Here is a 27,644-nt window from a genome sequence, read left to right on the forward strand (position 1 = left end):
AATTTGAATCCAACAATGCAGAGCCAATTAGAAAAACAAATCAAAGTTTTATATCCTATTGTCACATTCCATGAGTTTTGCGTTTGTTTTGCCTCTCAAAATGCCTGATGTCAGAGTAGTTGACAGTATAAGTCCATGCAAAGAAACCAATTTGTCTGAAATGACACAACACAGGCTTATTGAGGGATGTATGTTTTCCAAATTATCATGCAACTATCAAGGCAGATAATTGTCTTCTGGATGAAATCAAACCTGCAAAATTTAAAAAAAAAGTGCTTTGTCACAGAATATCATTCGTCACAGATGTGCAGAACTTCTGATCACCCCCCCCCCCCCACAGCACACACACACACCCCAAATAAACTGGACATAGATTTTACATTTTCTTAACTCTTTGTAGTACAGAACTGGGGGAGCTGAAAGAGGGGGTACCCATCCTCCAGAAAACTGGCTTCTACACTGATTGCCACAGATGTCTGATTTTTTTTCAGTTCATTTGAATAATGCATTCTTTCCTTATTATCCCATCCTCACCCAACTGCAGGGATTTAAAATGAACGAACCGTGACTGAAGATCTCCTTCACCAGTGGTTTTAAACATGAGTCAAATCATTCCAAATTCATCAAAACTCCCTTCAACCTGTAATGCACAATGCACAATCCATGAGCCACTAATCGGGATTGTGAGAGCTGAAAAACTGGAAGTTTGGCAGATCACAGTCCATGAATCACAAAGTCTTTGCTTTTCCTGAATGCTGAAAATACTTCGCAGAACTCTATACAGATATATATATATAGATAGATAGATAGATAGGGAGTCTCACTCACAGGATAGAATTATGGGTATTTGGAAAAAGGATCTCGGCTTTAAGATAAATCAAGGAAGGGTGGGTAAATATTTTTTCCGAGGACGAACAAAAGTAACTGTGTATTTACTCAGAAGAATGGGTTTACAATTTTTTTTTTTAATCAATGGTATTTTATGCCGGTGAGACTGTTTGAAATGGGATGCAAGAAAGATCCATTTTGCTGGGGAGGCTGTGAGGGATCAGGGCTCTTCTATTCACATTTTGGTGGTCTTATCCCACTATGTCCTTATTCTGGTCTGAAATAGTTTCTTGGATTTATCGCATCATGAAGGTGAAACCCTCCTCAGAACCTGCATTAATACAGTTAGATCATAATCTTACGATTTTTACACTGTTGGCGTTGTTGAAAGCCCTTCTTTGGCAATTCACTTTAGTAGCTGCAAGGCTCCCCTTCTAAGCCTTCACTATCCACATGGTTTCAAAATCGGTGGCACTTTTATACAATGAGCATTTAATACAGCAAGTTAGAGACTCTTATTTGGACGTTTTAAAAATTTGGAAGCCTTTTCTGGAAATGATGATCAAGGAAAGGGAAGGGCAAGCCTCTGGGGGTTCGAAACCCCGCATTTACTTTCTTGATCCTATAAAATTAATTTATGAGTTGCGTATTTGTTTTTCATTGCACTTGGAAATTGTGGTTTTGGAACCATTTTTGTAGGCCACAAGAGGTCTTCTATTTCTTCATGTTAACATTTTGAGGGTTTATGTTTACCAGGGCGGGACATTCATATCTGATCCAAAAAGAAGCCTAATCAGGCTATGATCAAAACATTAGTTTGTATTGTGGGGGGGGGGGGGGGGGGGGTATAGCTGTACATTTTTGTTCTCTTATTGTTGTAACGAGAACGACGCCTTTTGTTCTAAAGAAAATTTGCAAAACAATAAAATAATGAATACTGTTTGCTATGTTATTTACTGCGTCCCTCACCTGATTTTTTTAAAAATAAAAAACTTAGTGGGGGCGGGTGGTGGGAGGAAGAATTACCTTCAGGGCCCAAGGCATTTCATTGGTATATCACTAAAGAGACACAACATATGATGTTCCAAAATTACAAATCTTTACTGAAACAGTTCAAAATCAGATGTTGCAGGTGGTAAAGCTTTAAGCATTTAGAATTCACAAGCAGGTATTGAGATATATGAAGGTGGCTACTGATCCTTCGCTTACACCCTTCTGGGATCCCCTCATTCCTATTCTTGGGGTTTAATGATCTCTTGCATGTATGGTTGGTTCCCTGTATCCCAAGGACTCTTTTTGGTACCTGGTTCTCTCATGCTTGAATTTTTCTGCTGCATACCTCTCTCCTCTCCTCTGGACTCCTAGATCAAAGCAATGTGCAGCTGTTTCCCAATGTGCAGCTCTCCCACCTTTCCACTCTGCTTGTTCCCTCTGGACAGGCACCTAACACTCACTTCTCAGTGATCCTGTATAGATCCTTGTTCAGACATAGAACTCAGATCGGGGTTCTCTTTCCCCCACAGAAAGGAAAACCCAAGATTTACTCCCTCAGAGCGAGGAGACTCTCCACCCCAAAGATGCAACCTGCAGGAACAGGTGCTTTTAGCTATGTACCAGAAGTACCACCCTGGGAACTGTCTGTGTGGCCCTCTACTCACTATCAAGAGCTGGGATGGAAGACTTCCCCCTTTCCCAGACTCCTTCAAAGACAAGAGGCTTGTTTCCTTCCAGTCTCCTGACTCCTACCTTATGCCTCCTTAGGATCAGTACATTCTTGGGATTCTCTGACCAAACCCTGGATTGCATCATTGTGGCCATTTCTAGAGGGAAGTGCCATAACAAAATGGTTTAGCCCACTCATTATCCTATCAATCTCAGGCTTTTGAAATATTATGATTTGACATTTTATGATATGTAATTTTGATTTGAGATATAATGTTGCATTTGTGTGTTTATTATATTGTTAATTTTATTCTTGATGTTTTAATTATTGTGTTATGCCAATTTTGTGATCCGTTTAGCATATATTTTTATATAAACATAATATAAAAACCTTTAAATAAATAAATATGTCCTCTGCTGAGAGGAGCGTAGGCCTAGTGAAGGCACCATAGAGTCCTTTACATTATTAATAGACTGAAAATAGCACATCTTTGACATTCATTTTAATTTATTATGAAAACATATTGCCTATGGTTTACAATTTAAATCAGAAATGCTACTATGACATTGGTCATTATAGACTGTGCTGAGGTATAAGCCTGATTTTGATTATGCCAAGGGCAGAACGGTTCAGTTCCAAAGGGCAGATTACAGTGAACTGTGTGGTTTTCTACTGGCCCTGTACTTAGTGAAATTCTCTAACACTTCTTTTCCTAGCCAGAGCAGTTGCCATCCAGCGTAATGACAAGCTATAACAGTAAATTTGATGCTCAGTATATTGCAACCCCAACTTGCGGCCATTCTAAGAAAAAAAATCAGAATATAGTCTGTGACCAACCATGCCATACATTGTATTACCTTTCTAATCATTTATTATTTAAATATTGCTAAGTTTAGGCCAAATTTGCAACGGAAGAATCAGGCAAATATAATTCTGATGAGGGAAACAATCTACCTATTTAAAGTGATTTTGTGCTTGAATGCCTTCATTATGAGAACAGACTGCAGGTCTGCATGGTATCCAATGAACTGCTTTTCGTCAAGCTCTCCAGCTCCCTACTTTCACAGTCTCACCTTGATAGAAGGCCTCACTGGTTACCTTAGCAACGTCTTCCTTCTTGGATCTTGACCCAGAGTGGCTCAGAGAACTGAAACCCAGGAGAGGCCTTGTTGAAACAGGAAAGAACAGACAGTTTAATGGCCAGCTTTGCAGCAATATACCTCCACAGTTTATCATAGTTTAGAAGCAATAAAATTCAGAATGAACATAGTTATTTTACAGTAAATCTTTTATTTTGCTGCTTTTGACCTAGGCATTACGTAAGTGAACTGTGTGCGCAGATTTGGAAAACAATCCTATTGAGATCCATATTCCAAGTGCTGCAAGCTGGTAAGTTATCTGGGTAAAGTTATCCACATAAATCTGCTGCTAAATATATCCAGATAACTTAATGCAGCCTTTCTCCCTAACCAGACAGCATAACTTTCACTGGACAGCTAATGTTTTACCGCGGCTGAGAAATGCCTCCAGCCCTGCATTTTTTATACGGGTAAATTTTGTGTGGCACCTGGACAAAATTTACCTGTTTAGCGAAAAAGTGGAGGATGGGGGGTAATTTAAAACCTGAAGAATTGTCCAACTAACACAGACCTAGATTCATCAATTTGCTATGCATTTTGCATGAATAGCGCCCACAATAAAAAAAAGGGGCATGGTTAGGACATTTTTTTAGATTACTGTTATTTCACCTACTTTGATGTTTTAAATTATTATTTATGTTTTAATCTGTTTATAAACTGCTTAGATCCACCACAAATTGTTTAGGGGGTGTATAAGAAATTTTAATTAAATAAATGTGCGCTATTTTACCCATCACACCCATGATATTTTCACATTGCAAGCTGAGAAATGCCCAGAGAGCGACTCTTTATAACGCTCTCATATAAGTAAACTATTTATACTACCATAGGAGGGTCAACTAGTAACTTGAGGTGAGGTTTTGATGGTGGTCTAGGGTTTTGGGGCCAGTTTTACATGCAGAGCGAGTTGTACAAACAGCACAGTACACATCAGTGAAGATTTAATGTGATGTGGAGTGAGGAAAGGCACACAGAGATGAGATTTCTACAATGTACTCTCGCCCCAGCTTGATAGCACCTCATCTCGAATTACTAGTTGACCCTCCTACAAGTGGTATAAATAGTTTACTTATATGAGAGCATCCCCAGAGGTGCTTTCTCTCTCTCTCTCTCTCAACGGGATTTGTGATTTTTAGCTCAAATCCCATTTTGGGCATATTGCACAGCATAACACCAGGAAAAAAGGTGTAGTTATTTCCGGCAAAAACGTGTGTTACGCTATTGCACGCAACATTAAACACCCCTCATTTTCATAAACTCCACCCAAACTCCTCCCTTTTGACTAAATTTTTAGAATTTGCATACGCATCTCGCAATGCTATATTTACTGCATGGGTTATGGCGTTAGGGTCCTAATGCCTGCACTAACACCCGCGATAGGGCCCTAACACGATTTGATGAGTGACCTTGTCTGTAAGGTAGCCAGTTAAATCTTTTGCATAACAGCCTCACAGTTTAGAACCTACAGCATAACATAGGAGGCAATTTTCAAAACTATATGGGCAATTGCAAAATCCATGGGTACTTTTATCCACAACTTTGCACCAATTTTCAAAGGGAAAGTATGGGGTGAATTTTCAAAACTTTGCATGCTTAAAATTAGCATACACACATGTAAATAGCCTGCACTTATGTATTCTGTATTTTAAAAAGTAAAAAATATGTAAATTTATTTATTTAACTCTTTTATATACTGACATTCATGAAACATATCAGTTTACAAGGAACAGAGAAGAAAAAGTTACAAAAAACAAGGTGTTATGGAAACTTGGGAAACAGAGAGCAGATGACAGAGGTTTAACACTATAAGCTTAACAAGTAAAGTACTGGAGGTGCCATGGATCACATATAGAGCACTCTATAAAATAATACATAATATAGAACTTATATACAAGAAAATAAGGGTGGCTACAGTACATATCTGCACATAAACAAGGGACAGTCTAAAGGTGATCTAGAGTGGGGCCATCATTTACACTCATAAATGTCTATTTTAAAAGAAACGTACACATCGAAATTTGCCAACTCACTCATATTTTATACCTGCTAATTATCTGGAGAACGTGATATTAAATGTGTTTATTGTGTATTATTCGTGGGGTGGGAGGTCTGGGTGAATCAGGCTGAAGAACCAGGAGGTTCTCGATGACCTGTACGACTGGGCAAACTGGTGAATTAATTAGTAAAATTGGTAATTTCGTTGATGCACACGTTTTAAAATACACTGTCTTTTGCATATAAATTCCAATAAATGCAAGTTCATCCTATTATATTTTTGGGCATAAAAATATGCACGCATATATTTTTAAAAGGAAAAGTATGCATTTTTAATGCATTGGCATGTATGTGTGCATAAACAACACATATGTGCCTATATTGTAGGTAACAGAAATGTGTATTTTTTTTGTTCAATTTGTTTTTAGTTATAAAATAGAAACAAAGAAACAATAAAACCAAAACCCATAACAATAACACAGCATAATCATACTATCTCAAGCACATAGGAGTCAAGTATTAACTGGTTGTCTAGAACCCAAACAAAGTCAAGACAAAAACAAAATGATAAGTTCCCATATCTTCCTTCTAGTAAGGCCTAAAGTACATTTCTCTGAAGCTGCTTCAAACTTGGAGTACTGGCACAAAGTATTCTATTAAAGGTTCATGTCCAAGGTCAAGTTATCTCTCCAAGTATTCAAGATAAGCTTAGTTGCAACCGAAAGCATCAAGTCCAGAAGACGGCGGTCATGCTGCCACAAACGAGAATTTAATGCCAAGGTCTTTGAAATAATAATTTTAAATGATAACGGTTGCTGGAAATGCAAAATCACACATATTCAATCCCAAATAGCATCCCAATAATTACGTAGACTGGGGAAAGAGAATAACAAATGTGAGAAGGAACCCACACCGTTATGACAAGACCAACACTGATTATTAGCTAAAGTAACAAATTTGGCGAGTTTAACAGGCGTCAGCAGTGCCCTATGTGCTATAAAAAAAATAAATTACAGATTGAATTGACGAAGCAGAATAAGAAACCTGAATGGATTTGTCCCAGAACCAAGCCCAGAAACGATGATCCAATTCTACACTCAATTCTGCTTCCCACACCTTTTCAGTGCCAACACACCCAGAGCAATATTTAGATATGTGAATTTTATAACCTGCATGTATAAAATTTGTGCAGGTTATAAAATGCTATCATAAATCTGCTTGCGGCAATATAAGCGCACATATGCCACCATGCAGAGTTGTTTGAAAGCTATCCTCCCTGTTCTATCCCTTTGAAAACTGCCAAGGTAAAAAGTACTTGCAGAGATCTGCACCTGCTTTTCCTGTAGGTCCATTTGCCCTGTAACACAATCTGTGTAGTTTTGAAAAATGCAAAACTGTGCACGCTGTTGCCTCTCCAAGCAAATCCCATCGCTGAGCTTGCCTGCTTTTTCTGCAGGTATAAGTATGTGTGTTGTTGATTGCAGTGCATGCTTTCCCAGCATACAGGGCAGGTAATTTTCAGACAGCCAGGGTAAATAGCTTTTGAAAATTGCTCTCAGTTTATTTCTGAAAATGTTTTGCAAAAGTGAGAAAAATAAATGGTCAAGCAGTTGCCCAAGCCTCACACTTATCTTGGTCTATTTTAGCATTTTCTTTTTTTAAGTGCACAATTTCTATTTACACAGACACATATAGTAGAAAAGCTGCAGACAACAACAAAATAAGAATCAGGTGAGTGAATGCTCCATTTTTAAAGCAGAGTCTCGTCAGAATTCTGCCACTACTGTAAATAAAGTGAAAATTGCACTAGGCTTCTTAGTTCATTAATAAGTTTCTCCTGTAGAGAAATGATATTGGTCATCTATAATTCACATATATCAAGTATTGGATTGTATTTATTTAGCTCATGCCTTTTCACAGAAAGCTGATTGCTTTACCCGTGGGATGCATGTTATTGCGTGACACTGCCCCATCTTCAAAGACCTGACAGCCAAGAACATTTCTATTCACTGCACAGCTTAAGGGATCCATTTTCAAACTCTTCCATCTAATGCAGTCCATGGGCATTTTGTAATCACGGACCTTGTGCCTAATTTTCAAACAAAAATAATTTTTACATTTCTTCTGAAAATTGGCAGGGATGTGAAGTGCCCACTGATTTCTCCACCTTATTTTTTTTCCTATAAATTTTTTTCAGCTTTTTTTGGATAAGACTGCACCCAAGAATGCCAGTTTTATGGCTCAAAATTCAATACTGCACATAATCTAAATTTGCTAATCAGTAAGCCTTTTTTGGCAAAGTATCTAAGGTAGTACAGTTTTAAGTTATTATGCTCCTTGGGTCAGCTTGCTAATATGATTAAGGAAATCCTTAATGCTGCTTTAGGGAACATGAGATGTAATTATGAACACAAGTTATAGTTATGTTATTGAAAATCTAGAATTTCTATGTAAAACCTCTCTCTAAGCCTACATGTCATTAGTAGGACACCTACTGCATATTGAGTATTGATCTGTCTTTTAATAATAGTTCTCTTTTTTTTTTGCATATTATAAACATAGAAATGTTGTACACTCATGCGATAGTCCAGTGTGAATATGAGAAATTCTTACTTTTGACCAAACCAAGGCTGTTCTAATTTAAAATCAAGCTTAGTTGCATTTTTCTCTTGAAAACACTATTTATTGGTGGTGCCCTTTTGTATTATAACTAAATATTGTGGGCCAGATTTTAAAAACTACTCGCGGGTGTAGCTTTGTGCTCGCAACCTGGCGCGCACAAATCTATGCCCGATTTTATAACATGCGCGCGCAGCCACGCGCGTGTTATAAAATCCAGGGTCGGCGCGCGCAAGGGGGGTGCACAATTATGCAACTTGCGCACGCTGAGCCGCGCAGCCTTCCTCCGTTCCCTCCCCCAGCCCAAAAAAAAACACACCCTGTACATTTATCTCAAGTTACGCCTGCCTGCCAACTGCCGGTACGCAACCCCCCTGGGCCGGAGTCCTTGGCCACGCCTCACTAGTGCACCTTGTGCGTGCCGACCCCCGATTTTAACACATGAGGGCACGTGTTATAAAGTTGGGCGTACATTTGTGCGCACCGAGTAGCGCGCACACATGTACGCCATGTGCGTACCTTATAAAATCTGCCCCTAGTGCCAACATTTTCTTCCGGTTCCTGAATATCCTGTGACAAAGGTTTTCAAAGCTGTGCTTGATTCCCCATCCCTGCTCCCAGCCAGTCGGGTGTCCGGGACATTTACAGTGTATGATAAAGATTTGCATACAGTGCAATCTCATGCATATTCATTGCGGATATCCTGGAAGCATTACCAGCGTGAAGGCAAATAAATAAATCAATAAATCTATAAATTGCCTGTAAGTTTTATTTTCTTTTTAAAATGTTTTTGGCTTCTTTTGTGGCGTTATAATGTTTTCTCATTTTGTTTCAGTTTAGTCCACGCTACTTGCAAATAGCATTCAAATAAATAAGCAAATTCCCACCCACCTTTTATAAAACGCTCCCCCGCCCATCCTTCACCGGTTTCTTCTGATGCCCTCGCCACCCCCTCCGAAACCCCAACTCTCGCTCGATCACATTTATTTATTTATTTATTGATTTTTATATACCGCCGCTCATCAATGATATCACGTCGGTGTACATGGAACAAAAATACGCGGTTGCGTGTACATGTAACAGTATAATAATATCTGAATTCAACAATACATTAAAACAGTAAAATATGGTATCAAAAAACATTAAAACAGTAAACTATGGTATCAAAAAACAACTTATTTAGTTAATATTAGATGATATAATCGAGTAAGAATGCCTTTGATTGCACAAGATAATCTAGCATCAGGGATAATCTAGCATCAGGGCAAATACTGGGAAGGAAGGAAGGGGGTGGGGAGCAAATTGGAACAGGAAGGAAAGAGAATGGGTTAGGAAGGAACAGGTTATTTACATATATACATGGGCGGGGGCAGGAGCTATATATTTACATATATACATGGGCGGGGGCAGGAGCTATAGAAAGAAAGAAGAAGAGAAGCCTGCTCCAGACACGAGAAGCACGCCAGCATTTCTACTTGCAAAAAAAGCCTCATTTGCGAGTAATTTATGCATCCTCTATTCTATCAATTTGTCTGTGCCTCTGCTCGCTTCGCTTGTCAACCCCGCCAGTGGACTCTGCGCGCTAGACTTCTTGGTCATGGCTGGGTAGGGAGAGAGCCATAGAACTCCCCCCCCCCCCTCCATTTTTTCCACCCGTGACTCAGTGCGCGTGGACGTTAAGGGAGCCTCCAAAAAAAAAAAAAGAGAAAGTGGAAATTGCACGCCAATGTCAGAAAGCAGGTTTTATGACTCCATCAGCTGGATCTTGTACCCGCTCCATTGGGGGTGGAGGAAAGGGGGTAGGTTTCTGTATGTGTGTGTTGGGGGGTATTCAGTGGGGAAAGTGTAGATAAGGGTGTAGGTCAGAAGGCTTGCAGAAGGTGTGTGAAGTTGGGGTTGCAGGAGGTGGGGGATAAGGTGGTGTGGTGATAGGTGGGGTGTATGTATGTAGTAGGGTGTGCGTGTGTGATACATTCTCTCCCCTAAACCTCTCCTCCCCATCAGTGTGGCTATGATGTGTATGTGTTGTGGGTGTGAGTGTGAGTGGTATTGGGAGATGAGAGGGAGTGTATGTGTGTGTGTGCGTTAAGGGGGGGGGGAACCGACCCCCATTTTCTGCCCACTCTCCCTCAAATATGGGGATGCGAGTCCCCCAATCCACCCTCCTTCCACGTGGAAGGAGAAAGACAGTGGATGTGTGTTGTGGGGAGGTGACAGTGAGATTAGGTGTGAATTGGGGGCACAGTGGGAGGGGAGAAGATATGGGGGTGGTTGTATGGGAGAGGGGTGAAGGAGGAGGTACTTTGTGCATGGGTGTGTGTCATGAGGGGGATTTATATATTCTTCCCCCTTGCAGTCCCCCCCCCCCATTTCACTCTCCTACTGCCCCTCTCCTCCAGCCCCTTCCCACTCCTTCTCTTCATTGTCAGGGCCATGGGTGTGGTTGACACAGCCTACTAGGCTCACAATGACAGCTGACAGACATTCCCTTACTGGGACAGGAGCTGGAGTTTCATCTATGCCAGCCCCGTTCCCTGCAAACGGGCATGGGATTCACACTGTGGATCCCTAAAGGCTGGAGGATGGAACAGAAGAAAAGGGTGCATGGGGGTACCTTGCTGGTGTGGCGGTTACTACCTCAACCAATAAGCTTTGATTGTTTGATACAACTGCAACATTTCTTTCTGCTTCAGTGGTAAGGGGAAGAGAGTATCTGGATTCAGACAACAACCAAACAAGGGCCCCGATTTTTACAGTCTGGGGAACTGATAAGCATGGGGGTAACCTGCATGGAGCAGCAGTTACGACCCATAACAGAAGGCATGGGATTGCTACCCTTAATAAGAACTCTGTCCAACTTAGCCTAATACAAATAAGCCCGAATTTTCGATGCCCAGTATGCATAAAATCCGGGGTATACGCACAAGGCTGGTCCATGCGCACGTTGCGAGCATTTTAGAAATGGCCTGGCCATGCATGTATCTCCAGATACGCTGGCAAAAAAAGGGTGGGCTGGGGGGCCGACCGGGACAGTGGCCATTACGCCCTCTCTCGGGGAAGCACGCACCGGCAGCCAGCCAGCGCACTGAAGCTACTTCTGCTCCGGAGCAGCAGTAAGTATGAAAAAAAAAAAAAAACCTGGGCTAGTTAGGTAGGGGCTAGGGGTCAGGGAGGAGAGGGGAAAATAGAGGAAGATTAGGTAGGGGGATAGGATAAGGATAAGGATAGGATAAATTTATCCAGCTAACTTACCTGGACAGCCTGCAGTTGTATCCTCTAGCGCAGTGGTCCCCAAACCTATCCACGATGAATATGCATATTCATTGTGGAAATCCTGAAAACCCGACTAGCTGGTGGGCCCCCAGGACAGGGTTGGGGGACCACTGCTCTAGAGCATGTCATTTGGTTTATAAAAATGAACCATAACATTGCATTGGCTCTGTTACACAGAAAAAGTATATCTTTGCTAGTCTCAAATGTTACAGAGAAAATGCAAATGAAAACTTTTCTCATACGCCGTCATCGGTTAGGGCTTAACAAAACTCTGACTGTAGAATGTTTTTCATTAGTGATGGTGGTAATGATGTAAGAAAGAGAGAAAATCCTGCTTGATTTTTACCAGCTAGAATGTCTTTTCATCTGTCAAGATTAAAAAGGACCCACTCTAACCAGTAAAGGGAGCAAACACAAGATTAAAGTCTTTGGGGGTGGGGAAATCAAGTATCTTTATGTAGCATGAAACAATACCACACACAGCTAGAAAACAAACAGTGTGCAGTGGTATCCATAACACTCAAGCACAAAAATCAAGGTGCACTCATACATAGCCAGAGGTACTGTTTCACAAGCACTCCTGGCCTCACAAAATCATAGGTCAGATTGTATGGTTATTTATATTGGAACATATTATTACTGTATCATTGTGAACTTACATATATTATCCACGCCAACCCCCCTTCCACGGATGATACAAGGGACCAGGGGTGGATTGCAGGAAAAGATCAGCCCGGGGTATTTTTTCAAAACTGGCCCATGGGGGTAACTATGCCCTCATGCACATGTATCTTCCGCCCGTGGCATGATGGGCTCTACCGTGGCCTTGCAGGCCTCCAGGGACGGTGCTAGCATTTTTTGCTGCCCTATGCAAACAATTACTGTGCTTTCTCCCCCCCCCCCCCCCGGCATCATTTAGTCTCTGACCCACACCCATTAAAAAAAGCCCAGTTGCCTCCACCAATCTATATTTTTCAGTGTTGAATGGAGGACGGTAAGATATTTTGTTTGGAATGATTTGAGGTGCTTTAAGGTTGAAGTTGATAGATAAGTTGGCTTGGATTAGGTGGTGGTCAGACCAAGGTATCTCTATGGTTTGAGTAGTATTTGATTGCCAGACTTCAGTGTTGATAAAGATGAGGTCGATAGTGTGACCTGCTTTATGAGTTGGAGATTGGATTATTTGCTTTAGGTTTAGTGTTGATAGTGCATCGATGATAGTTTGGCAGGTTTTTGAGTGGTTGAGTAAGTTGAAGTGTATGTTAAAGTCACCAAGGATGATGATGGGTTTGTTGAGAGATATGTTATTCATGATATATTCAATTAGTGGGAAGCAGTTTTTTTTTAGAGCTCCTGGAGGACAGTAAACGAGGCAGATCTGTAGTTTTGGTGAATCAAATAAAGCAATTTCGAATGGTGGAGATATGTTTGAAGGACGAAGGGTCAGTTGAAGGTTTTGGTTTTGGTTTTTTTAGATAAGCATTAAACCACCTCCTTTTTTATTTTTTTCTGGGAATTGAGGAGGTGTTGTATTCCTGGTTGGACAGTTGGTTAATTAGTACGGAATCTGTGTTTTTGAGCCAGGTTTCCGTTATTGCGATGAAATCTGGTTTGGAGTCAATGAGTAGGTCATTGAACAGAGGAATTTTTTTTATTATTGAACGGGCATTGACAAGTATGAATGAGAGTAGCATATAGCTTGAGAATTGGATGTGTGTGTTTTTGTTGTTTATTTGTTGTTTCAGTTTGTAGAGAGGTTTAGAGGCTGGGTGCTTCTTTTGTGCTGAAAGGTTATTAGAGGGCGTGGGTTGTTTGTTTGGAGGTGGGATTTTGTTAGTCATATTCATTCTTATCTTATGTTTGAGCTTCCTTTAGTTTGTAAGGAGATTACAAGTGATATTTATGAGTAGAGTTGATAGAGGACAGTAATTGGTTGTATATCATGAGGGTTGTTTTCTTCAGCGCTGGGAGAGGTAGGAAGAGAGAAAAATAAAATTAGGAAGGAGGAAACAAACTGGAGGGTGTGCTGAATGGGCTGCACGAAGGGGTGCGCAAAGGGGCCTGCTCCTTTGGACGCGCTCCTTTGGCGCAAGAGGCACGGCCCACGGGGGGGAGTGAGTATTTGAAATACACTCACCCGGCCCCTCCTCTGATGTCAGGAGGCTGTGCAAGCCTCGGATCCGCTGGTGCAGCTTTGTGACAGGCTCCTCCGATTAGATTATTACTGGATTAGAAGAGTGTGTGTGTGTGTGTGTGTGCGCGCGAGTGAGTGTGATGTAATGTTTCACCACTATCCTATCACCCATGCAGGGTTAAACCTGTCCCGATCCATATTTCCCCATTGTGATTATAAAAGACAGAAGGTACTAATAAATGTATTTTAATGCAGAACAAATTTCTTTAGTGGAACTTTTCTGTAGCTTAGTTAAAACATCTTGATAACGCGGAGGAGCCATAAACATTCCATAAAATATTTGCGTGATATCTGACTAAAAGTAATGCACCGATAAATCAGCTCCACTGATAATCTGACAAGTTGAAGTTATCAAGTGTTACTGCTGTAGCGACATCCTGTACGTCAGTCAGAGATACCCTGAGACCCTTTTCTTCCTTTCCCTATGGAGAAAAATTGTGAGAACCTGTCAGATTTGATCCCAGAGTCATCTGCTTTAAGAATATCAAACCGGAAATGGAATTATTTAAAGATTCAAGTACAGCCCTCTCCAGAGGTCACTTTCGTATTTCATGAAAAACAGGATGGCATCTAGTCTCAACCTGATGAACTTTGCAGAAATCAAGAATGAGTTAAGCCCACTTAAACCCCTTCTCTCTGTAACACAGTCATTGGAACAACAGTCCTTAGGGCAGAAGCCACAGACCATGCTTTTGTATGGAACACAATAAATGTACGACCTGTAGGTGTCACTGTTGAAGTGATGACTGGTACTCCCAGAGGAAAAAAATATTAATGGGTATGGTGTTACAGCCACACACTAGGGAAAAGTGCTAATCCAGCACTTCATAGTTAATTGCCCTATTAGGGACAGGAAGGAATCTATTACATTGCACTGTTGCAGAATTTGTTAGAGATGCACAATGCTTGTTTTCCTTTCTGTGCATTGCCCTGGAGAGAGAGGGAGAGAGAAAGCTGCTTGCATTCAGCGGGCTTCTGGTCATTTTCAACCATGCAGCTATGTAATCCCTACCTCCACCTCTGGGCTGTTTATCAGCGTATCAAAATCACATCTAAGTGTGCAACTTCTTTGTATTCAGATTTAATTAAAACAATTCGGCAAGTCTTTTGGTGCACATCCTTTCTGCACACCCATTTTGAAAATCCAAATGTATGGATGCAGATTACTCCCTCAATCAAAACATCTCTTTAATCCGGCTATAGAAGTATGTGTGATGTGAAAGTCCATGCATACTTTTAGCCATTCTGAAGGGTGCAATTTTCAGCCAGGGGAATCTAACCAGGCAATTACTTATTTACCTGGCTAGATCTCCATAAGTGTAGAATTACCTTTCAAACCACCTATTCATGAAGATATAGAAATAATATTTTAGACGAGTGGATTCCCCATGATGATTTTTTCTTCTTTTGCTAGATAGCCTTTCCCTATTTCTAGCCCAAACTAGAACCTGTCCCCTTGAGCCTTCGTTCACAGTTAACTGGGGGTTGTCCTCCATTTTGTACCCCTTCCCTGTTCCTCTTGGCTTGTCTCGCTTTTGCCCATGACAGTCCTCTGGCTGCGAGGCAGAGTCTGCGGTTCCTTTTAAAACGCTGCAGGTTACAAATGTGCTGTGTCCATTTCAGCAATGGCTGAGAACACCCTCCATCACAGTGGCTGTAAATACTGCTCACTATGGGTGTGCAGGCCAAAAAATGTCCTGTCGTTTGGGGGTTGATTTCCACTGTGGTTAATGTTTTCCCATTTTATTTTGGAAAGAGAGCTCAGTAAAATTTGTAGAAGAAACCCCCCCCCCCCAAAATGTCATGTTATTTTTTTTTTTCTTATCATTTCACTTTGAAAAGGACAAGCAACAAATATAGACAATGCTTGTCGTTTCAAAAAGAATGCACATCCCCTATTGCTCACGCATTGTCCTCAGCAGGGAGAGATGTGGAAAATTCAAGGTCAGATTGGAAGCAGGCAAATTTCAGCCTGGCTCAAAATTCAACTAAAGTTTTGAATTTTCCCCAGGTTCCACGGGGGAAATAGCAAACAGATTCCATGAAGAACCACCACGGATTTGCCAGTTCACAGGAAGGAAACGCATCGCCCCACTACGGACCCTGTAAAATCAGGCAGATTTGCTCTAGCTGCAATGCAAAGCTGCCAAATTGAGGAACATAATGAAGGCAGCACCCGCAAATCTATCTCATGCCCCTTTAATGTGGAAATCAACCTCGAGGACCAGGTTGGCAATCACTGCGCTAAAAGTATTGTTCAGTTTTATTCTGAGGGAATGGCTCAGCTCACATGCAGCATTATTCTCCATAAATTAGAAATGGCTTTATGGGAGGGAGCATGTTTCAGTTCTCTCTTTTCATTACTTTAAAATTTATAACGAGGCACCACTTTGTGAAAATAAACAGCCATGAGATTTATTAAAACCCCTTTAGCTATCAAGTAAAGTTCTAGCAAAATAAACTGGGAGCTGTGTTTTGTTAAAGGCTTCAGCTGAACTCCAAACAGAAGAATATTTATTTAATATCATCTGCACCATTTACCAAGGTGACTTAATAAGCACATCAAAGTGCATTTAGTGGAATTTCTTGTGGCAAAGCAATAAATACTCCACTGATCTTTTCACTAGTCATAAATTTTCCACGACCTTTTCATACACCTTTAATTTTGATGTGCTCCAGCAACTGATACTTAAAGCTGAAAGGAGGTAGGAGTCACGTTCAATTAATAGACATGTAGTATATAGCAAAGTATAATTTTTTGTTTCTTTATACCGAAAGTGGAGAATGAAGTGTCTGGAAATCGTTTTCAGGTCTCAGATGTAGCATAAACAGAGAGGCACAAAATTCATGTGCGAATATTCATAATGTAAACCCTCACCTTAGCAAGATTTTGGGAACGATTTTGAAAAAAGGGAAACGATTCAATAAGAAACAAAATATTTAACCCCTCCCTCACTGCCCCTCCCCCACTGAAAAAAAAATCAATCTGCCAGAATGATAAAACTCTTGTACACAAGTGGAAATAAATGATGAAATGCAAGTGTTTGAAAGAATAAATCTAAAACTAAATTTGGCTATGCATTAATCCACTTCACTCCACTGTACTCTGACAGCTGAAATAATCTTGAAATCATGGCCAGGGCTTAGCAGTAAATTTATAGGGTGGCCAGCATAAGTAATACTGGTGCATCAAGGCTGAGTCAGTGCTAGTCTTCAAGGGGCTGCATGGCTCATGCACATGGCAAGCCTGAATGGAAAATCTGACTTCTGCAGGGATACGCGTTTCCAGGTTTCAGCTCTTCATGCTGTCATCTACTGTGGATTGCTTGGGACAGAATGCTGGATGAGAGAGCTGAGCAAGAAACAACTTCTCTATTCGGCATGGGTAAAAACAACCCCCCCAAGTGACTGTCACTCGCAATTCCTGATACACCTCTAAGCTGGGAGGCACACTCGATACCAGGACTCAGTCCCGCAAACCCTGGCATGGAGAAGGATTTCCTTCAGGGCCCAAGGTGTTTAGATGGACTAGCATCAAGGAGACATTTGACATAAGGTAGTGGTGTCCCAAAATAAAATATCTTTACTAAACAGTTCAGATTACAAAATTGCAAGTAACTGTCTTTCAGTACTGAAAATTTTACAAGGTAAATCCCCTCCCTCCTTTTCCTGGAGTTTAAGGCTTCCTTGGATGGATTCTGGGCTTCCTGATTCTCCTTTTACAGTTCTCCCCTTCCTCCCCTCAGGATTCCTGGATCTCCTTCTCTCCTTTCCACACCATTGGGTACTTCTAGACAGGTACCCACCCCTCACTAATTGCTCCTCCCGCGGAGATCTTTGCTCACGCTTGGAACTTAGATCAAGATCACCCTTCCCCTATAGAAAGACAGCCCAGGGTGAGAGATTTACTGTCTCAGAGCAGGGATGCTCTGCATCCCACTGCTGGAGCCCTCAGGAACTGCTGCTTACTGTATAATATGGGGATGGGTACAACACAACAAATGAGTCAATTTTTTTATTTGTTTGGTTCCAACCAAACAAAAACATCGACTCAGAAAATATGTGAACATTTTCAGCTATTGAAAAATAGCAAGCACTATTTTCCTACAAATTAAAAAAAAAAAACCTCTCTCTTTCCGCCACCAGTTGTGATACCTGTTACCTCTTCCATGTGGTCTCCAATGAAGAAAGGGGGAGGTGCTATCCCCGGTGGCTCCTGCCTCACCAAATCCAATTGAAAAATGTTGGCCCTGGCCAGTGCCAAGTTGCTTTAACGGCCATAAAACAACTTGGGTCCCACAGGGTTGACTGGGGCCAATTTTCAACCTGAGCTACACCAACCCCTTTCCCCTTGGGTTGAGCTCCCAGGTTCTGGGGGACAGCAGGTCTTAAGCGAGATCTCTGTGGCAATGGTGTAGGTGTAGATCCAGGGCCAAGTAAAGGTTAGAGGCAAGCGGCAAACAAGAATGGTCAGATCCAGAAATCAGTTCGAGGGAAGGCAGGGGGATGAGGCAAACAGGACTGAATAGACAAGTCTGGGCTGAGCTGGAGAGAGGAGGCAAGGATGGGCTGGAGAGACAAGGCAGGAACACAGCAACCAGAAGCAGCAACAAACACTACACACAACAATGCAGGAGACCCATTGCGGAGGCAGAGAATTGTACCAAGACTGAGGCTTATATAGGTACGAGGTGATGATGTCATCAGAAAGCACTGATCCTGGTTTCCCGCCACTGAGCGCATATTATGCACACGCGTATGGGGAAGTAGAGTCTTGGTGGCATGGCAATCATGGAGGTCGGAACCGGCAGCATTCCTGATGCGCTGAGGACAGCTGTCAAGGTTGCAGATATGGGGACGTGGGAGAGGGGCTCTGGTGGCTTCTTGATATGTGGAGGCGGGAGGTGAGAGCAGCGGTTTGCAAGCCACCCAACATAACAGGAGAGAAGCAGTTGCCTGGATCTAATAGGTTCACCATCATCTCAAGGAGACTGAAGGAGAAGAGGGGTATAAAGATGCTCATCAAGTATCATGAGTAAGGAGAAGGAAGAATTAGAGAAGGGGTAGGAGTAATTAGGACTTTGACTAAAATGGACAATAAGAATTATGCCCTATCAAGTGGGAAGGAGCTTACAAACTACCTAGATTGATTGGATGGAAGAGACTTTAAATTTATTCATTGGCATTTAAAGTGATCTATTCATATTTATTTATTTATAGACTTTTCTATACCGATATTAGTGGTGACATGTCAGTTTACAGCAGAACTACAGGGCGGAAATTACAATAAACAGGTATCGGGGGAGGGATTACATAGGAACAGAGAAGTAGCAATGAAATGAAAGAGTACAAACATGTAGGGATGCTTGGAAAACAAGTGAGAACCCGTAAACAGCAAAATAATTGTATAACAATTGTGACAAAACTATGTACATGGATTCAGTTAAATGCTGGCATGGCAGGAAAAAAAGAGGGGGTAGGAGAGAAAAGGGTGGGGGCAGAGGGGCTATTGAGGGTAAGCTTGTTTGAAGAGCCAAGTCTTTACGTTAGCTCTGAATTTAGAAGTGCATGTCTCCAGCCAGAGGTTGGTAGGTAAAGAGTTCCAGTGTGTAGGCCCAGCAATGGAAAGGGCTCGGTCCCTCGTGGAGGTGAGGGGTGCTTTCTTTAGGGAAGGCACATGAAGGGTCCCGTTATTGGAGGCTCTGGTGGGGCGGTTGGAGCGTATGGGGTGGAATGGCTCATCAAGCCAGTTAGAGTTGTGAGTGTATATGCCTTTGTGGATCATGGTGTGGAAAAAAGAGAAGGTCACAAATCTACTTAAAGAGTTTAGTTTGTACCATCACATACTGAAAGAACTAAAGCTGTAGAAAACCTTAACCAATTTCATCATTCATCAGAAAAACTCTGTTGGAAACCATCCAATTCTTCTACTGTGATTATTGCTGCTGTGATCATTAGTGCTGTTTGCAATTAAATTTAACCTGGGATTTACTGGAAGCAATGCACAGGATCTAGAAGAGAATTTGTCCCCGCCACTCAGGAAATCATAGCCATAACAGCTTGGAAAGATAAACCTTAAGAAACTTGTGTTTGAGGTATGGATCCTGGGGCCTTTATCCAGGACTATTAGCACAGGGGTTACATGTACATTTATTTTTTATTTTAAGCATTTTATATACCGAGATACGTTGGGAACATCATCTTGGTTTACAGATAACTCAACATAGCAAAAAGCTTCACAGGGAACAGTTGTCGAAAGAATTAACAAGAAACAGGATAAGGGGAGGTGAACTGAGTGAAAGGGGCAACATGTGCAAGTATATACAAGAGATTTGCAAATATATACAAGAAATTAACCATAGATTACCAATTTTGAGGGGGGAGGAGGCGAATGGCTGAGGAGGATTAGGTGTAGGTGTCTTTGAAGAGCCAAGTCTTCAAATTTTGTTTAAAACCTTTTGGGCAAGGCTCCAGGCGGAGGTAGGGGGGGGCATCTTGTTCCAGAGGGAGGGACCAGCTAGAGATAGAGCACGTTCTTTGGTAGACTTCAGCTTTGCGATTTTAGGGGAGGGAGTATGTAGCGTTGCACAGTGTTTTGCTCCGATAGGTCTGTTAGAGGTACGGATTCGTAGATGTTCTTTGAACCAGGGCATGTCAGGGTTGTAGATAGTTTTGTGCATGATAGTGAGGGATTTGTATATGATCCGGGACGCTGATGGGCAGCCAGTGTAGGTGTTTGAGGACTGGTGTGATGTGCTCACCTCGATGGGCATTGGTGAGGATGCGTGCTGCTGAATTTTGGAGTATCTGCAGAGGTCGTAGGGTGTATTTGGGAAGGCCAAGGAGCAACACATTGCAATAATCAAGCTTGGATAGTATAGTGGCATGGAGAACTGTACAGAAATCAGATATGTGAAGCAGTGGTTTCAGTTTTTTTTAGGGTGTGGAGCTTGAAGAATCTGTGTAATTAATGAATTTTTCTAGGGGACGAACTCAGGGGGTCCCCACCATTTTCTTTTTCTGGGTGAACAGAGGGGCCTGAGGAGGGCCAGCTGAGCACAGCTCAGTCCAGCCAGGGACTCACTGGTCCTGTGGCTGTCTTGGGGCTGCCAGGGATTGTTGGAGGGACTCAGGAAGGTATTTTTTCACACTAAACCAGTGCTTTTAGCATACTTTCTAGGCTCTGCCTGCGCTGCTTTTAAAAGCAAAATGGCCGGTTAACTTTCATTAAGTTCCCATGCTTCCCACACAGCCTAACCTTACTCTTTTACAATTTGGTTTGGTGCTTAGCAGGGATTTTTCCCTCAGCCCTGAAATAATTGTTGGTATTCTCAGAGCAAACCAGATTGCTTGGTTTCCATCCATCATCCAGTTATTTTTTCCCCAGAAAGAGCTTCCCCCATAGGCTTCTCCAGAAACTGCCTATAGCCAGGCACAAAACCCAGAAGCCAAGAAATGTTAAGACGTTTATAAACACTGGAAGGAGGCCGAGGCTGACCCTTCTCCTAGCCCAAAAGTGGATAAATCTGCAAGTCAGACGGCCTCTGCCCAGAGCAGACAAGGAAGGGAAAATATTGAATGCACATGTGAAATTCGAATTGGTGCTTAGGAATGAGGCTTTCCCCAGTGACAGCTTAATGAGATAAGGCTAACACATCTTTGAACAGTCATTAAGACTGATACTTGAGATCAGGCTTCTAATTATGGTGGGCTAACCCCTATGGAAAAAGTGACAGGCGTGTATTGCTTCCCATGCTCTGTTTAATGGGGCCTGAAGTTTCCGAGATGGTGCTGGGATAAGTGCCGATCTGAATCTCAGTTACTATGTGGCAACTACAATATTTACACTTCTCCCTACTATGTATTCTACTTTTCTTTCTTCTTTTCTTGCATTTTTTTTAAATCAATGAACTATTTAATTTTATTTTAAAATATATAAGGGTAGATATTCAAAAGCCATTTAGACAGCTATCTGAAAGATTATCCATCTAAATGGCTTAACCGCGATATTCAGCGACTTATCCAGCTAAATTCTGGCCACATAAATTGGATATGTTGGGGCATTCCTGGGGCAGGCAGTAGGCATTCGGGGGAGCAGCGGAGTCAGCTGGTTAACCTAACAGGCTAATTCTGGCCGTGCTGCAGGCAGGTCTAAAGTCAGCCAGATATAACTATCCGGCTACATTTTAGGATAGCCAGGTATATTCAGAGGCACAGCCGCATTGCTGAATATCCCTCCTAAGTTAGCCAGGTAAGCAGAGGCGTACCTAAAGGATTTGGCACCCAGGGCGAATACTTCCTTTGGCACCCCCCAAATGTATAATTTTAAAATTTACACACAGAAAAATGTTTGGAAATACATTTTAACATTTACTTTTTATTAAACACCAACAAGATAAACCACCACAATAAAGTAGTATACAATGCAAGCAAAAAAACAACAATGTAGGACTGGTCTGGGTGGATCACCTGGTCTAGCATGGACCCTAGCTGACATGAGAGCACTTTGGCTAGGATTTTATAGTTTGTGCACAGTAACAAAATGAGACGCCATTTCCACAAGTCGCAAGAATCCCCTTTCTTGGGGAGCAACACGAGTACTGCACAGTAAGATGACAGCTGCAACGCCCCAATCTGCAGGGCATCTGCCAGGACCTACAGGAGATCAGGTCACAGCAGGTCAAAAAAGTGGCGAAAAGATTCTGCCATCAGACCATTGATGCCCGGCGTTTTGTTGTTGGACATCTTGCTCAGGGCTTCAGAAAGCTCCGCTAGACTCAAGGGCATATCTAGCTTGTTTCTGCTGCCCTGACTGATGGTGGGAAGCACCTCCCACAAGATCCTGCAGGCGTTTGGGTCGACGGGTTCCAGAGAGAAGAGGGTCGAGTAAAAGTCCCTGACCTTCACCTGAATTCTCTCTGGATCTGTGAAGGGGGCCCCATCGGCATCCACCAGGGCAGAGGTCTGCTTCTGGGCGCCCCTCCTCTTCTCCAACCCATGGAAGAAGTGCGAGCTGCAATCCATCTCCCGAAGGAAACAGATTTGTGAACTCACAAAGGCTTCCCCGGGCCCGCCACTCCTCAAGGTGCCAGAGGGTGCACTTCTTCTCCATGTACTCATTTCGCAGAGCTTGATCCGCAACATCAGAGAGGGCCACTTCGAGACCCAACCCCCTTCCCCTGTAGGCGCTGGATCTCTCCATGCCACTCCCTGTTGACTCCTCTGGCATAATCCTGACAGAGCTGTTTAAGGTGGATTTTCCCCAAACTCCACCACTGGCTCTGTGAGGCAAAGTCCACCATTCCACCTAAAACTCCCGGATCACCACCACAAGGCCCTCCTCCTCCAATAAGGAGTTGTTGAAATTGCCAATGGTTGGTCCGAGGCCCGGCTAAGTTGAGCCTCACCTTCACGTACACCAGATGGTGGTCCAAGAAGGCCGACAACTCAATGGCACTTGAAAGGGTCTGTGACATTAAGTAGCCTGTGACTTAGAGCCAGTCGATCCGAGAGAAGCTGACTTGCCCCTCCTGCACCCAGACATAAGTATAAGGAGAGACAACCTTGCACTTATCCACATTAAATTTCATCTGCCATTTTGATGCCCAATTTTCCAGTCTCACAAGGTCTTCCTGCAATTTATCACAATCTGCTTGTGATTTAACTACTCTGAACAATTTTGTGTCATCTGCAAATCTGATTATCTCACTTGTCGTATTTCTTTCCAGATCATTTATAAATATATTGAAAAGTAAGGGTCCCAATACAGATCCCTGAGGCACTCCACTGTCCACTCCCTTCCACTGAGAAAATTGTCCATTTAATCCTGCTCTCTGTTTCCTGTCTTTTAGCCAGTTTGCAATCCACGAAAGGACATCACCACCTATCCCATGACTTTTTACTTTTCCTAGAAGCCTCTCAAGAGGAACTGTGTCAAACGCCTTCTGAAAATCCAAGTATACTACATCTTCCGGTTCACCTTTATCCACATGTTTATTAACGCCTTCAAAAAAGTGAAGCAGATTTGTGAGGCAAGACTTGCCTTGGGTAAAGCCATGCTGACTTTAATGTTATACTACCCGAGTCTTGCACGTTGGGGCTCTTGGCCCAGGATCTCGGGTCTTTCTTCAAGGATTCTGCTGGGACAGGGGGAGGGTCTTCCTGAACATTGGCATTAGAGATGGAGGAATCAGTGGGCCCTGATCTCCTTTTATGCTGTTGGGCGTTTTCAGACGTCAAAGCCGGGGCTGGCATCATGCAAGTAGTGGACGGGTTGGGATCTTTCCTTCCCGGTGAGATGCCAGTCTCCTGACCATGTCTGGAGAGATATGGGACAATCTGCTGAAGGGCTGAGCGGGCCATCATGGCTGCGGTGCGCAGCGCTGGGCCGCAAAGGGAGTAGCCCTGATGGTATTTTTGGCCAAGGGGCACAGCTTGCGGGTGTGCCCTACTCCCTTACACAAATAGCAACTCGCCTCCCCTGCCGCATAGTACACGTGGTACGCAAATCCATTATAGGGGATGATGAAAAACCCCTCAGCCTCTTCTTGTACATTTTTAAGCTTCACAACAGCTTCCCTCCTATATGATTCGATGTGCTTCAGGGCATGGTTAGTGTGTCCCATCAGGATTATCAAGACTTGAGACCTCAGCTCCTTGAGGGAGCTGAAGTGCGTCGCCAGCGTCTCATCCGGCAGAAAAGGAGGGCCAATAGATAGAATAACTTTGATCCCGACTCCAACGGGTGGAAAACCCCTTTTATCACCAGCACCTCCACGAGCATCTTGTACGTAGCGGCAAGGATCGCCAAAAAGATGACTGCCTTGCCTTACATTTTTCTGTAGGAGATCATGTTTCTAGGACCTACCAACTCCGCCATTGTGGACGCATAGTCCTGGGGTTCATCTCCCATGAGCACTGGGCACGACCCCATGCTTACGGCCTATGCCAGCCCTAGGTGATGGGGCAGTCCCCGGGGGGAAGTTAGCGGTTAAATTAGACTTGCTCCCTACCACTATTGCCGCATAAGACGGTTTAGTGTGCGGGGCATGGTGTTTCACTGGGGTTTCACTCCCAAAACTTTTCACTGGCATATACTTTTGTTTTTTCTTCTCCCCGATTTTTGAGTGTCCTCCCTCAACGGAGGGGACTCCAGGCACGTTGGTGTTTTTACCTCCTGCAGTAATGACTGGGATAGTGGCAGTGGGGGTAGAAGGATCCGAGGGTTGCATTGATTCTTCGGGGGTAGGGATAGCTTGTGTGGGCGGGGAGGGGGGTCCCTCCCTGGTCATGCTTGATGGGTGGATTCCCCTCTTGATTGCTATCCAATTGAGGTGGTATTATTGTAATCTCTGAATTTATCCCTTCATGGGTGGTAGTCGCTGATAAGGGAGCACTGGTCACTCCCACAGCGGTCCTTCCCTGTGCTGCACTCAAAAGTGGTGTAAAAATAGCACTGTGGGATGATGATGATGGTGCTGTCTTTAGTGGGCAGTAGGTTAAGTGTCGAGCCTCCCAAGGTGGAATAAGCAAAGTGACCTGGCCTAATGTAGGTAGCGATTAGCTTGCTGGCGGGCATCTTGGTCACCAGGTCTGTTGTCGTGGTGGTAGGAAGCAAAAAAGGTCCAGATGTTTGAGGGGCTGTGGGTTGCACAGAGACTGTGCTATTGTAGAGGCAGGGGTGGTTGTCATGTCTCCTAATCCCACCACTGGTTGAAAAAAGGCTCCCTGCAGTGGAATACTCAGGAGTAGAGGGACGTATGTGAGAGTAGGGGTCCCTGCCATTGCTGGGCTGGAACTGGGCATGGCTGGTGATGTGTGTCCTGTAGCCTTTAGGATATCTATTACTGGGGGGAGGTGGTAGTGGTAGGGCGGGTCCTTTCCTCCCCCCCCCCGTTCTGCTCTTGAGACCACTCCTTGGCATGTCTGCCAAGTGGTTTGAGAAAACAAAGAAATGAGGGGTCCAAAAACAAGGAGGGAATGAAAGCGTGGGTGAGATGTGCGAGAAGGGCAAAGGGCCTAAAAACCCCCCTGAAATATGGCTTTTAAAATCAACCAAGGGAGAGAGGGGTGGGAGAGAGGAGGACTTTTGGCCTGTGTTGACCTCACACAGGCTGGATCTCCTGGAGAAAGTTTGTGTTGCTTTTGCAAGCTTTAATTGGGGTAGTTAAGGGGGAAAGAGGTTCCTAACAAAATTAGAAAAAAACAGCTTGCTTCAGTTTGGGGGGTGAGGGAGAGGAAATCACACACTCAGGGAAGGATTAGGCTCTCTCTAATTAAGGAGAAAGAAAAAAAGTTAGAGAAACTAAAACAGGTAGGAAAGTGGGGGAAGGGATTAACACACAAACTAAAAAAAAAAACCGTGAAGGGGAAAACAAACAAACAAACTATGGAAAGGGGTTCCTGCTCCTAAAAAAAAGCCCCTTAACTTCTTGTGTGGCTCCCCCCAGGTTCAAGTCCCACCCACAGCCTGCACAGTTCCAGAAGGTGGAAACCCCCCAAACCAACCCTTACCTTCTGAAGAAGTGCAGGAAACTTGCAGGTGAACATGGCTTCCTGAGGAGAGCAGCCGCACAGGGAAGGAAGGGAGGTTTGGTGGAGGGAAAGGCGAGGGAATCCAGCAAAGCCCCGGTGGGCAGCACAGCCCTCACCTCCCGGTTCCTCTGCAGGTCTCCACAGTAACGAATCCCTGGGTCCCGCCTCCTCTCTCACTGTGTGCTCTGATTGGATGGCATAGGGTGAGAAGGCGGGGAACAGTGCTGCCCTCAGTTCCCATTGGCTCCACCAATCCCTGTGGCAATGGACTTCCTCTTGGTCCCACTTCCTCCCTCACAACTGTGCTGGGCCTCAGCCAAGAGAGAGGGCCTGCAAGTGAGCCTGCCCAGACAGAGCCAGGCAAGGAGCAGGACTGAAAGGGAAGCCAAAGATGTAAATGGATTGGGTTATATGAGGTAGGCATTGTCACTGTTCTACCATCATTTATCAGTAAAGTTAAGTTGAAAACCGCAATCAGCTTGCAGTGGGATTATTACTGCCGTGTGCAAAGACTTTTTTTTAACAGCTCTCGGGACACTGGAGAGAAGTTCCCTCTCCCCCATCCTGCAAAAAGGAATCCTGGACTTAAGTAGGTTTGGAAAACTTAAGTCCTTGGAACTGAGGGTGGCTCGTGGATGTCTCAGTAAGAACCTTAGTCCAGGGGTTACATGAGCAAAACAGAGAAGACAATGTTCAAATGGGTTAGTCCGGCTAAGTTTGGGACTTAGCCAGACAAACCCCGAGTCCCTAATTTCCCTCCCAGCTGAATGGCTAAGTGTGAGTCATTACATGGATACAATTTAGCCAGATAAGAAAGGGCCTGGGCATTCTGGGGCATAGGTTACATCTGCCCGGCTAGCGGTGGATAAAGTTATCTGGCTAACTCTGGTCGGGGAGAAACCCAGCCTCCAAAATAGCAGCCAAGGGTTCCTCTTCACCTCCCAAGAAAGAAAAAAAATTGAAGCTGGCTGAGGACTCCTTTTCCCCCAATCCCCAGAACAATAAAAATATGAAGTGAGTCAAGGGTTTTCCCCTTCCTGAACCCCAGAATATTTAAAATGTAGTGGGCTGAGGGGCCCCCCTCCCCTTGATCCCTAGAAGAAAAAAAATGTTGCAGCCCAGTCGTCCCCCAAATCCACCCCTCCTACTCACTAAGCCAGCAGGAGAAGGAGAGGCTCCTTCCTGCACCCACCGGCCTGAACAGTGAAGACCTGTACGGATGAGCGCTGCGCCGACGTTTACTGTTCTTCTATTCACTTCACTGAGAGCTGTCAGTGAAAGAAAATGTGGGTCCCAGGGCTCTAGAACGCAGCACTTGTGAAAACTGAGTGTGGTAAACGGGCTGCATGACATCCATATCCGTCTTCGTATTGATCTGGCGCAGCAGCCAGGTCAAACT

The 27,644-nt window shown here is 43.5% G+C and overlaps 1 long non-coding RNA gene across 1 annotated transcript; it reads right to left on the reverse strand.

Annotated features, from left to right (window-relative positions):
* Positions 1-26,404, reverse strand: LOC115100465. Its single transcript, XR_003859078.1, has 4 exons — positions 26,225-26,404; positions 3,565-3,656; positions 564-640; positions 1-252 (listed from the first exon to the last, which is right to left on the reverse strand). It is a non-coding gene; the product is annotated as an uncharacterized LOC115100465 (long non-coding RNA).
* Positions 26,405-27,644: the final 1,240 nt, after the last annotated feature.

This window comes from Rhinatrema bivittatum, chromosome 10, assembly GCF_901001135.1.
Source record: "Rhinatrema bivittatum chromosome 10, aRhiBiv1.1, whole genome shotgun sequence".
Taxonomy (NCBI): domain Eukaryota; kingdom Metazoa; phylum Chordata; class Amphibia; order Gymnophiona; family Rhinatrematidae; genus Rhinatrema; species Rhinatrema bivittatum.